The following is a 14,073-nucleotide window of genomic DNA, read 5'->3' as shown; positions in this document are numbered from 1 at the left end:
ACAGTCTTTCTGTGTGTTTCCTTTTCAGTGGCTTAAAAATAGAAAATAACTAACTCTGATTTTTACAACAAACAGTGGCAATAGCATTTGAATCTCCTGCAGAAAACAGCATTGAATCCTGCCATGTGCTAAATTCAACTCAAGTAACAGAGAAACAAACAATCAGTCCCTGTTCTGTTGAGACAACAGTCAGTGAAGTAACTTAAGGAAATAAGTAAGAAGCACCACAGTACTTAAGTGATTAGAGAATACGCAGTAAAGAAGTGATCAGAATGGGAAGGCTTCCAGAAGAAAGTTAAGTTTTGGAACCGCACTGAGAGGAAGTGATGGATATGATTGGCAGAGAGTGGGAAAGCCATTCCAGGTTTAAAGAATGGCCTTTCCAAGGGCCAAAAGAGAGGAACTAGCAAGTCATATGCTGGGTGCTATCTGCCAATTAACTTGGCTCAAGAAGAGGGTCATGTTAGGGAATAACAAAAGTTGAGGTTGGAGAGTTGACAGTGAGCCCAGAATGCTAAACTGAGAGATACGGTAACCAGTAAACAGAGAATTTTGATAGATTTACAATGAGGTAGTGATGTGATAAAAACAATAAAAAAAGGTTCACAACCAAAATGAATACTGATATAGAAGTAAAATCCATGGGTTTATATTGTTGGCAATATAAGCCACTTAAAGCAAGAATTGTTGTGAATAAGACACATAATAATTATTTGCACTATTATGTTTTTCTCCTTTTTGTATACTTAATCTGCTTTAACAAGTCCCTGCCCTATTCCCCCCCACCCAAGCATCAAAACAATGTAAAATAATTCTAATGTAAATTTGTGCTGGAAAAAAATAACCTCTAATACACCAAATTTTTATCATGCAAAAGGAGTTCAGGTTTTTTTGAACCAATCCTAACACTGTATTTCTGAACTACATTTCTGAACCTCCACTTGCCTTGAGCTGTAAAGGCTGTACCACTTAACCTTGGTCAAACCAGTGAAGTCTCTGCTTGCTATATCATTTGCATACAATGTCAGCTTCATTTAAGGCAACTGCATCTAGACTTGAATTTCACCATCTTTAACTGGAGCAGTAACAAGGCTGAAAATAGCTCTTAAAAACCTTGATATTTTAAATATGTCAAAGATATTAAATAAAAGGGAAAATGTGGTGCTATACTGTCTAGTACTAATCCTGAGTTTTACTGTTCTTTTTAATTTTGATATTCTACATGCATAAGAAGTCATCTATAATTCAGCTCTAATTGTTCACTCTGGGGTCGACATAACTCAAGGATACTGTGGAGAATTTAAATCAAGAGCAGATTTGATGAATAACAAATCAGTGTAGGAATTTTGCCAAGACTTGATAGCCTGGAAGTGATGACGTCAAAGGGAAACTTTCCAAACCTGTCTAGGACTCTAAGAGCTAGGGAGAGCAAAGTATTGAAAAGCAGAACCTGTAGATTTCATTCAACATGTGTTAAGGGTCAACACTAACTTTTGGCCAAAAGTATAGAGAAATGAGTATTGCATTTTGGGAGAGTAAGTCATTGGGATGGCAAGAAAAAAAGTGTAAGGATTTCCTACTTGATATAAACCAAAGAAAATCACTGGGTAGTTTCCTCACCAGCAGATGCACATCATTCTTGTATTTTCTTCTCTGTTCCCACTATTTCAGTTCCTCTTGTGGTTCTATGGGCCCATCAACTATGGTAGAGTCAGAAAATATGTACATTGACCTTAAATAGCAAACCATACACACTCAGAAAGAAGATAGGGAGAAAATGAGGGAGAGAGTGAAGAAAAGGAAGGAGAGGGAGAGAATTGAGAGTGTGACAACGATGTAATTAAGTCTCCTTAATTGGGAAATGGGAATATGCTCTTCCCTGATTTTTTAAAAATAAATTTATTTTATTTCTAGCTCAGTTAGTTCCTTGTTGCTGCATGTGGTCTTTCTCTAGTTGTGGGGAGTGGGAGCTACTCTACTGCGGTGTGCGGGCTTCTCATTGCGGTGGTTTCTCTTGTTACGGAGCACGGACTCTAGGTGCATGGGCTTCAGTAGTTGTTGTGCATGGGATCAGTAGTTGTGGCTCATGGAGTATAGAGTGCAGGCTCAGTAGTTGTGGCACATGGGCTTAGTTGCTCTGCAGCATGTGGGATCTTCCTGGACCAGGGCTCGAACCCATGTTCCCTGCATTGGCAGGTGGATTCTTACCCACTGCACCACCAGGGGATCCTGTTCCCTGACATTTTTTTTTCTCTTTTCCTCACATTCCTGTATGAGTGTGGGCATGAAGCTACACTTAGCATTTAAAGATTCATTTGTTGAGAGGGCAGACAACAGAAGGAAGAAGAACTACAATCCTGCAGCCTGTGGAACAAAAACCACATTCACAGAAAGATAGACAAGAATGAAAAGGCAGAGGTCTATGTACCAGATGAAGGAACAAGATAAAACCCCAGAAAAACAACTAAATGAAGTGGAGATAGGCAACCTTCCAGAAAAAGAATTCAGAATAATGATAGTGAAGATGATCCAGGACCTCGGATAAAGAATGGAGGCAAAGATCGAGAAGATGCACGAAATGTTTAACAAAGACCTAGAAGAATTAAAGAACAAACAAACAGAGATGCACAATACAATAACTGAAATGAAAACTACACTAGGAGGAATCAATAGCAGAATAACTGAGGCAGGAAAACGGAAAAGTGACCTGGAAGACAGAATGGTGGAATTCACTGCTGCAGAACAGAATAAAGAAAAAAGAATGAAAAAGAAATGAAGACAGTCTAAGAGACCTCTGGGACAATATTAAATGCAACAACATTCGCATTATAGGGGTCCCAGAAGGAGAAAAGAGAGAGAAAGGACCCAAGAAAATATTTGAAGAGATTACAGTCGAAAACTTCCCTAACATGGGAAAGGAAATAGCCACCCAAGTGCAGGAAGTACAGAGAGTCCCAGGCAGAATAAACCCAAGGAGAAACACGCCGAGACACATAGTAATCAAATTGGCAAAAATTAAAGACAAAGAAAAATTCTTGAAAGCAGCAAGGGGGGGCTTCCCTGGTGGCGCAGTGGTTGAGGGTCCGCCTGCCGATGCAGGGGACGCGGGTTCATGCCCCGGTCTGGGAGGATCCCACATGCCGCGGAGCGGCTGGGCCTGTGAGCCATGGCCGCTGAGCCTGCGCGTCCGGAGCCTGTGCTCCGCAGCGGGAGAGGCCACAGCAGTGAGAGGCCCACGTATTGCAAAAAAAAAAAAAAAAAAAAGAAAGCAGCAAGGGGAAAACGACAAATAACATACAAGGGAACTCCCATAAGGTTAACAACTGATTTCTCAGCAGAAACTCTACAAGCCAGAAGGGAGTGGCATGATATATTTAAAGTGATGAAAGGGAAGAACCTACAACCAAGATTACTCTACCCGGCAAGAATCTCATTCAGATTCCATGGAGAAATCAAAAGCTTTACAGACAAGTAAAAGCTAAGGGAATTCAGTACCACCAAACCAGCTCTACAACACATGCTAAAGGAACTTCTCTAAGTGGGAAACAAAAGAGAAGAAAAGGACCTATAAAAACAAACTCAAAACAATTAAGAAAATGGTCATAGGAACATGCATATCGATAATTACCTTAAACGTGAATGGATTAAATGCTCCAACCGAAAGACACAGGCTCGCTGAATGGATACAAAAACAAGACCCATATATATGCTGTCTACAAGAGACTCACTTCAAACCTAGGGACACATACAGACTGATAGGGGATGGAAAAAGATATTCCATGCAAATGGAAATCAAAAGAAAGCTGGAGTAGCAATACTCATATCAGATAAAATAGACTTTAAAATAAAGAATGTTACAAGAGACAAGGAAGGACACTACATAATGATCAAGGGATCAATCCAAGAAGAAGATATAACAATTATAAATATATATGCACCCAACATAGGGGGACCTCAATACCTAAGGCAACTGCTAACAGCTATAAAAAAGGAAATCGACAGTAACACAATAATAGTGGGGGGCTTTAACACCTCAGTTACACCAATGGACAGATCATCCAAACAGAAAATTAATAAGGAAACACAAGCTTTAAATGACACAATAGACCAGATAGATTGAATTGATATTTATAGGACATTCCATCCAAAACCAGCAGATTACACTTTCTTCTCAAGGGCGGACAGAACATTCTCCAGGATAGATCACATCTTGGGTCACAAATCAAGCCTTGGTAAATTTAAGAAAATTGAATAAATAAAGATTCATTTGTCATATGACATGACCCACATGTTCACTGGTGTCCACCTTAAGGAACAGGGACTGCTTCTAATAGTGGCAGAAAATTGGCTCTGTTGAGTTTCTTTTGTTTTGTGTTGTTTCATTTTGTTTTGTTTGCTTTTGGTCACACCACGTTGCACGTGGGATCTTAGTTCCCCAACCAGGGATCGAAACTGTGCCCCCTGCAGTGGAAAGTGCTGAGTCCTAAGCCCTGTCCAGCCAGGGAATTCCCTGTTGAGCTTAAAGAACAAGTTTTTCAGGCTTCCCTGGTGGCGCAGTGGTTGAGAGTCCGCCTGCCGATGCAGGGGACACGGGTTCGTGCCCCGGTCTGGGAAAATCCCACATGCCGCGGAGCGGCTGGGCCCGTGAGCCATGGCCGCTGAGGCTGCGTGTCCGGAGCCTGTGCTCCGCAACGGGAGAGGCCACAACAGTGAGAGGCCCGCATACCACAACAAAACCAAAATTTTTTTTCCACTGAGGCATATTCGTGGGGGATTTTTTCCCCTAGGATAAATTTGATTATTAGTGGTGTTTCTCCTTTATTATGTTGATATACATTCTTCTATACCTAATTTGTTGAGAGTTTTATAGTGAAAGGATGTTGAATTTTGGTAAATTCTTTTTCTGCATATATTGAGATGACCAACATATTTTTCTTGATGCTTCCTATGCAGCAGGCACAGATCTAGGCACTGAAGAGATCTGGTTTGAAATCCCAGCTCTGCCATTTACTAGCTGTGCAGCCTTGGACAAGTTTCTTAATTTCTCTGATCCTCAGTTTCCTCAAAGGTAAAATGTATCTATCTCATAGGATTGTTATGAGTGAATAAATGCATGTGCTTGTAACAGTGCCTGGCACAGTAAGCAGCTGTGAGTATTCTTTTATTGTTAATTAATACAGAAATGTATAATGTAAAAGGTGAAAATCCATACCCATCCCAAAATGCATACATAACCAGTGTTAATAGTTTGGTTTATATGTGTCCTATTTTTATACACATATACAAATTTTACATCTGAATGTATGTGCATAATTGTCTTACATGAGTGGGCCTATTCTGCTCTTGAACTTGTTTTTTCACTTAAATATATTTATTTTATAATCAGAAAGAAATATGTATATATATGTATGTATGTATATATATAGTAGAATTAAATTCACTATACATAAATTAAGCCCCTCCCATACATACTCATAATCAAATTTGGACAGGGTACTGACTTCCAGGCTGCTTTGAACCAAGCTGTATAGTTTCTGGTTAGAGAGGATAAATGTGTAATAGAGAATATGGTCCTTTGGTAAGCTGGTAAATCTATTTATTCATTGACAATGATTGAGGTCAGCCTTTCTTCTTTAAAAATAATCTAAGAAATCTTGATATATGATATATTAAACCTGAGACTTATGCTAGATCCAACCAAACCAAAATATGCCCATAGAAGCAGAAAACAGTCCTGAGGGCTGATCTTAGGATCAGTGGGGAATGCACGTGAATAGCGTAATGTGATCAGAAAGTTGCAGACAACTTATTCTTAGAAAAGCAGTGTTTTTAATCAGATTACTAAAACCCTGAACACACAGTTGGGAAGAAGGAGCATGTGTGAGTATTCATGCTGGCATCGACAGTGAGCAACAGTTCAGCTGGTGCTCAGAAACAGGACAGGCATACTCAGAGCTAAGAAAAATGTATAGTGTCTTAGAAATTTCTAATTAGGTGTTCCATTCTTCCAGTTTCTCTTATTTCATTTTGAAGATGGAAAGTTAGATTCTTTAAAGTGGTAGGAGAGAGACATGCCCAGATTACTTCAGAATATGACACATATGTCAACTCATCAGGCATTCCAGTCAAGCCTGTGATGAAAGCAGTCCTGTTGGAGAGCCACCCAGGAGCTCAGCTTACTCTGCAGCGACCTATCACCCAAGAGAGAGGATGATGCTGCGTCCAGTGGTACACCGACTGGAGGGACTGGATTCCATCAGGTCAGCACACACGTGTGCCTTTGGCTCTGGTCCAGTCAGTCATGGTCACAGTAGCGAAGTAGGTTCTTGACATGCATGGCACAAACCATATTAACTTTGCAGGAGGGGCAAAAAAGGCTTTTAGAAATATTTAGCAGGCCCTTACTTAGGACTGCATGGCCCAACCTCCTCCGTACTCCACCAGCTACCTGCCATCAACACTTCCAGGAATTTATCCTAAGCATATACAAACACTTATAATAATCCAAAAATAGAAAACTAAATGTCAAGTAATGATGGATTGATTAATAAATTATGGCAGATGACATAATGGCACACCAGATAGCTATTAAAAATAAGGATGCTATTTTTAAGAGATTTGATGAATGTTTACCATATGCCATGTATGTGCTAGATGGTAGATAATATTACTATTTCTATTTTGCAGATTAAAAACCTGACTTGAAGGTAATATTTATTGACAGAAAAATCTTTACACTATACTACTCAGTAAACATAGGAAGTTATGAAACAGTGTAATATGTATAGAATTCTGATGACTTCCTTTTCTTTTTTCCACATATATTTTCTAATATTTTTCCTCAGAATTTGTGTTATTTATGTATTTGAATTATAATAACAGGGGAAGAACTTTTTAATAAAAAATTTAGTTATTTTCAGTACTTGAGATAATTTAAAAATAAATATATTTTCATTCCTATATTTAGTCTTCCTTCCTTACCCTTTATCAAACATTTTTGCTTTTTTTTTTTTTTAAATCTAGAGAAAGGGCAAATAAAGTTGGTTTCCTTAGTAATAGCAGCTAAAGCTTCCAAACATTCTTTCTTTTTGTTTTTCCCATTACTTTCTTTTAAAACTGTTTGGATTTCCTGAGTAATAGATATGCATACTAATTATCAGTCTGATTTTATTCTAGGGGTTTGAAAATGATGACTGTGAAAATGGCCTGATTCAAAGTTTAAACCAACAATTGTAACAGCTTAAATAAACAATTTTAAGTGGGTCACCATTTCCTCCTAGAATTTTCAGACACTTTCCAATACTACAATTTAAGTTCAAGGGCCAACGTCTTATTGCACAGATGGCAAGAAGGGTTCTCATATTAAATGTAAGGATTGTAGTCAGAGGATTTTTCAACTTTCTATTCATATTTTTAAAATTAAATACAAGTAATGCATGTTTATTAAAATATGGAAACAGGACAGAAAGACATAAAAATTAAAGTCTTTGTCATTACTTCAGCTCTTCTTCACCAAAGGTATCACTATTATCAAATTTCCTGTGTATTATTCTAAAATGTGTTTAATGTATATAATAGTACATATATGATACATGCTTTTCTAAAGGAGATATATTCTCTTTAATATGTTTACCCAGATGGGCTCGTATAATATTATTGGTTTGTAACATCTTTTCTCCACTTCAATCTTAACTGCTACAGAGCATTCAATTGTATAAATTGTACCATAATGTAAACAACCAGTCTCTTTTTGATGACTTAGGATTTTTCTTTTAGAAACGATCCTGGAATGAGCAAACCAGTGACCTAAAAAGAACATCTAAATGTTTGATTCTGTTTGGATAAAGCACAAAATCAGCTGAAACTAATCTACGCTGAGTCCTCCCTTGGTGAAGGGAGTGGGAGTGCCTGGAAGCAGGGGTTTTTCTAGGGTGCTTATCTGTTTCTCGATTGGGGTGCTCTGCTCACCCAAGTGTAGTCCTTTTGTAAAATTTCATTGATCTTTACTAAGCTTTAACATACAGTTTTCAGTATACATAGTATACTTCAATAAGTTGAAAAGAGAGTTGTTACTGTAATTGCTATTTATAAGACTTAAACACTGGTGCTTTTTGCAGCACAGCGATTACTTAGGTTACTTTTAAGTTTTAGCTCTGTGCTTTTGCATATTTAAATGACTAAGTATATAATAATTACAAATAAATGATTGACATGTGATCTTATACCCTCTTTTCCAAAATACTGCTCTAGCATCACAGCCTCAATAGCACAGCTATGTGGGAGAAAACCAAGTCCCTGTATTTGGCCTCTTGCTATTATCTGATCGTGGTTCCTATTTGTCCAACAAACTGTAGGATATTTCCACTTAGAATTCTACCCCCAGATTAGTACATATTAAAAAGCTAGGGCTTCCCTGGTGGCGCAGTGGTTGAGAGTCTGCCTGCCGATGCAGGGGATGCGGGTTCGTGCCCCGGTCTGGGAAGATCCCACATGCCACGGAGCGGCTGGGCTGGTGAGCCATATGGCCGCTGAGCCTGCGTGTCTGGAGCCTGTGCTCCGCAATGGGAGAGGCCACAACAGTGAGAGGCCCGCGTACCGCAAAAAAAAAAAAAAAAAAAGCTAACAGTCACACCTCCACCTCACTGGTCTACCTCTTGAAAAATCAACTCTCATCTTAACCTTTTTTTTAAATCAACTGCTGTGTTCTGCCATCCAGCCTAAAATCTCAGGCTTTGGCTCTTCAACTTCCATCAACATTTATATCTGATCAGTCACCAATGATTGTCAGCTCTTCCTCAATAATACCCTTTCCATTTTCACTGAACTCCACTTCTTCATGACACAGATATTCTAGTGGCTTTCTAATCTAGTTTCACTGATATCTGTTCTTTCCTTCATCACTTCAAAGAGTTACATATTGATGTTGATTTATTAGACTGATATTTTATGATATCTTTCCCGTGTTTAGAATCTTCAGTTGCCTACAGGTCAACCCCTGAGTCTGACATTCAAAAAATTTCTATAGACTGATCCTTATCAACTTATCCCATTCTTTATCTTTCCTACTTTCTTTTTATCAGTCTTTTCAGCTGCTGAGATTCTTTGCTGTGTCCCAAACATGCCAGACAAGTTCCAAATTTATTAATTTTACATATGCTGTTCTCTCAACTTTACTACTATAATAGAATTAGTTAGGTAAATATTCAACTAACAACCTTTGCCCTCTTTAAGAAATACTTCCAAACCTGTAATCAATCCTAGTGTGACTATTCAGAAAACCTACTCCTCTGGCCACAGCTGATTGATCTAAGAATGCCCTGACCTGGGCTTGGTCTGTCAGAGTCTGTCTTCTGGGAATTGGAAATTTGGAATTGAGAGTTACAAGCCTGGAGAGCACTGCTACTGAGTCAAGTGAACAGTTGAAGTAGGCTCTCTAAAAACTCCTATTGTCAAGAGGTCCAGAGCTGCCCAGGGTCCTGCACTTCTTGAGGCTTTATTATTTATCTATCTCTTCCACAGAGTTCATGTGCCTCCCTTGTATTCTGACAATAATTTTTTTCCTTTGCTTAATTTAATGGAGTTATTTTCTGTTTCTTGCAACCAAAAAAACTGTAAATAATACAATTTCTTTCTCACTCATTCTTGCACACTTATTCTGTAAATATGTTGCTGGGCCCCGTATTGACCTATTCTTACTCTGATTGACAGGTGAAGAAAATCAACAATCACTGAGTATTTATTTCATGAGCTGGGCAAGTTCCAGCACAGCACAAAAGCTCTGGAGTTATTCTTGTGTCCTATGCATGGCCCAGAAGTACCACGAGAACTATTGAGCCAAGTATACAAGAATACCTTTGCAGCTGGAGTGAATTCAAGACTTGTAACTTCATAAATGGAACAGTGGCCTTCTCAGATATATTTCTGGAGATAAATGGCCCCCTCAAACTTCATATTGCATAGCCTTGAGAATTTTGACTCAACACTAAGTGAAAGGGAGAGAACCCTAAATTGACTGAGATTAAGAACATTTGTGGGTGTATCAATTTACATTCCCACCAACAGTGCAGGAGTGTTCCCTTTTCACTACACTCTTTCCAGCATTTATTGTTTCTAGATTTTTTGATAATAGCCATTCTGACTGGTGTGAGATGATACATCATTGTGGTTTTGATTTGCATTTCTCTAATAATTAGTGATGTTGAGTATCTTTTCATGTGCCTCTTGACCATCCATCCGTATGTCTTCCTCAGTGAAATGTCTAGTTAGATCTTCCACCCATTTTTTAATTGGATTGGTTTTTTTTTTGATATTGAACTCCATGAGCTGTTTATATATTTTGGAGATTAATACTTTGTCTGTTGTTTCATTTGCAAATAAGTCACAAAGAGAAAAACAAATACCGTATTGTAACACACATACATGGAATCCAAAAAAAAAAAAAAAGGTACTGATGAACCTAGTTGCAGGGCAGGAATAAAAATGTAGACATAGAGAATGGACTTGAGGACACAGGGTGGGAGGGGGAAACTGGGGCGAAGTGAGAGTAGAATCGACATATATACACTACCGAATGTAAAACAGTTAGCTAGTGAGAAGCAGCAGCATGGCACAGGGAGATCAGCTCGGTGCTTTGTGATGATCTAGAGGGGTGGGGTAGGGAGGGTGGGAGGGAGGCTCAAGAGGGAGGGGATATGGGGACATATGTATGCATATGGCTGATTCACTTTGGTGTACAAAAGAAACTAACACAGTATTGTGAAGCAATTGTACTCCAATAAAGATCTATTAAAAAATATATTTGTGGGATATGGGGCTTGAAATAAAATTGTATTATGGGAAAATAAAGTTATATTTCTTGCATACCTTCGTTTGTGGGCTGATTTCTATTGCAACAGAAATAATGGTTTTGTAATATTTTAGGTAAAGATGTACATTATTATTTTCCATACTCATTGGTTCAGAATGTAATTTATCAATTAAATAATGAATTCACTAGTTAACCCACAAGGTATGAAGATTAATTTTTAAACAGCCATCCTATTTTTGTACACTTCACTTTATATTAAAATAAGGATTTGGCAGGGGTTTGTTTGAAAGGTTACTTCATAAGTAATTCCATGAAATAAATGTTCTTTAAGTACAGGAAAATAAACTCCTTAAATTGCGACAATTTTTATTTACTCATGCCACTAAAGACTCTTGGAAATACAAATTCAGATCTATTCTAGTTAAAAGATAACAGAGCAAGAGGCTTATCAAATGGACTCAGGCACAAAAAAGCCTTTTTTTTTTCCTGGCATCATCTAAGCCTATTGTAGGGATATAAGGATGCTGATATTGTCAGTTGATTCTTTCAAACTGTTCATTGGTATAAGCTATTATTCTAAATACTACCATGGATTCCAGTTGCATGGTGGTAAAGTTCTATCAATTCACAATACAGTATATAATATTACCCCTTTACCCTTATCCCTGACCATACAGGATAATACTAATACTAATCTTTTTTTTAAAAAATTAATTAATTAATTTATTTTTGGTTGCATTGGGTCTTCGTTGCTACCCACAGGCTTCCTCTAGTTGCAGTGCACGGGCTTCTCAATGCGGTGGCTTCTCTTGTTGCAGAGCACGGGCTCTAGGAGCATGGGCTTTGGTAGTTGCGGCACACGGCTCAGTAGTTGTGGCTCCCTGGCTTAGTTGCTCCGCAGCGTGTGGGATCTTCCTGGACTACGGCTCAAACCCATGTCCCCTGCATTGGCAGGCGGGTTCTTAACCACTAGGGAAGCCCTAATCTTTTTTATTTTGTCAATCTAATCGACCCATAAAAGGGCAGGGTGCCTCACTTTATTTTCATTTTCATTTTCTTGATTACTAATGAGTTCATGGGTCTGTTCATTATGTTTACTGGCCATTTATACTTCCTAATCCTCATCCATTTTTCTATTAAGTTGTTTAATCTTTCCTCATTGGTTTGTAGGATTAAAAACAAAAACACAACACTTAAGACCAAGCCTTGTTTAGTCAAGATAAAACAAATCTAAAACCTTCCAGTAACATAAATTATATTCCATACCCTTGGAATATAGTTATGATTATAGATCTAAGTATTGGCTACAGAAAGAATAATAATGAAAAACTAATATTGTCCTATAGTAGGTCAAAATCTCAGGGCAATGGACCACCTTTAGAGATCACTATTTTAATTCCTGTCCCTGAAGTCTCTACTTAGATGATGATTTGGTCTATATTACAAATCATGCCTCTAGGTTTGGATCACCCCAGACCTGGACTACTTGTAATGATTTATAAGAATGTTAGTTTTTTGTTCTGTTTCCTTCAGCAGTGGAAGAATATTCTCAAATACAAAAAGCTGAACATCCTTGTGCACTGGGCTGCCACGTGTGGTGGGCAGATTGTGCACTGCACAAATCCAAGAACACCAAATCCAAGAACATAGGTTCACATTGTAACCTATGCAAATGCTGCCATCAGTGCATGACCTGTGCCTCAATATGAAAAAGGCAGCCTTGTTTGTGTGGTATCATTAAGAGAGTCAACAGACAAGTGAGGACTAAGTACAAGTGATAGCGTTGACTCTTTGCTAGCATGACTCCTTTCTAGTTTTTCATTCCAATTGCTTTTCTGTATTATAAACTTCCTAAGGCATTTTCAAAAACGTGTGATTTAAAACCAACGGGGACCTACTGTATAGCACAGAGAACTATATTCAATGTCTTGTAATAACCTATAATGGAAAAGAATGTGAAAAAGAATATATATATGTACATATAAATCACTTTGCTGTACACCTGAAACTAACACAACATTGTAAATTAACTATACTTCAATTTAAAAAACATGGTTAAAAAAAAAAACTATGGAAATTTTGGGGAAAAATTTTAGATGAATAGTATAACTTGGTCACAGCAGCTCTCTTAAATCCAGAGAGAGGTAAGGAAGCAAGATAGCACAGAAATATGTCTTTAAAAAGACCAAGGATGTGGTTATTAGCATGTGGAATTCTCTGGAATCAAGGAAGTCTACTGAGTTCTTGAGAAATTACTGCCTAAAAACTCATGAACCTAGACAAAAAAAAGTATTTTTGAAAGAATGATATTCCTTTTAATTAAGGTTGTACTGGCTGCAAAGGATGGACTCACTCATGCTAATTCAAGAAAGATCTCTGCTTATGTCTCTATCTTCTGGATATCAAAATCAAACAATGAGGTAAAGACAGGATTCACAGGTTTCAGACTGGGAAATCATGTTCTGTTAACAGCAGATTAAAATATATGGCTCTGGGAATTCCCTGTCGGTCCAGTAGTTAAGGTCCAGTAGTTAAGACTCGGTGCTTTCACTGCCACGGGCCTGGGTTCCCTGGTGGGGGAACTAAGATCCCACAAACCATGTGGTGTAGATAAAACAAAGACATCACTCTGTAAAAATATAAAATATCTGTAAAATAAATGTTCTATAAACCAAGTTGAAAGGCAAGAGATTGAATGAGAAAATATTTACAAGAATGTAGTTAACTGTTGCTGGCAGTGAAAATTTGTACAGCGTTTTGGACTAATTCAGTCATGCTATGTAAAATATATTTCTGCCCTGGCAATTCCTATTCTAGAAATGTATACTGCAGACACACACACGTCAACAAAGGTGGACACACAGCATTGCTTTTGGTAGTAAAATAAAGCAGATAACTACAAGAAATTGCAGTACATCTCTACTATGAGAGGCAAAGCGTTGGTTGAAAAGGAAATAAGAAAGGAAAAAAAGTGGGAAGAGGTCAGGAGAAAGGGAGGTGTTCTAATCATTTAAATATGTGATCTTTAGAGTAGGAGAAACTGAGTTTAAATCCTAGACTGGCTAGCTATTTTGACCTTGGGCAAGTGCTTCAGTTTCATTTTTGAAGTGATGATAATAGTGGCACTTACTTCACTGAAGTAACACAGTAAACAGGTTAACAAAAGACAATGACCATGGAGGTTTTCTTTGTGACAGTGGTATTGAGCTACTGCAAGGTGCTTAAATAAAATTAGCATCGCAGTTAAGGAAGGAAACCCCACTGAC

This window comes from Mesoplodon bidens (assembly GCF_964165515.1).
Source record: "Mesoplodon bidens genome assembly, chromosome: 1".
Taxonomy (NCBI): Eukaryota; Metazoa; Chordata; class Mammalia; order Artiodactyla; family Ziphiidae; genus Mesoplodon; species Mesoplodon bidens.
Note: the sequence above shows the minus strand (reverse complement) of the source record.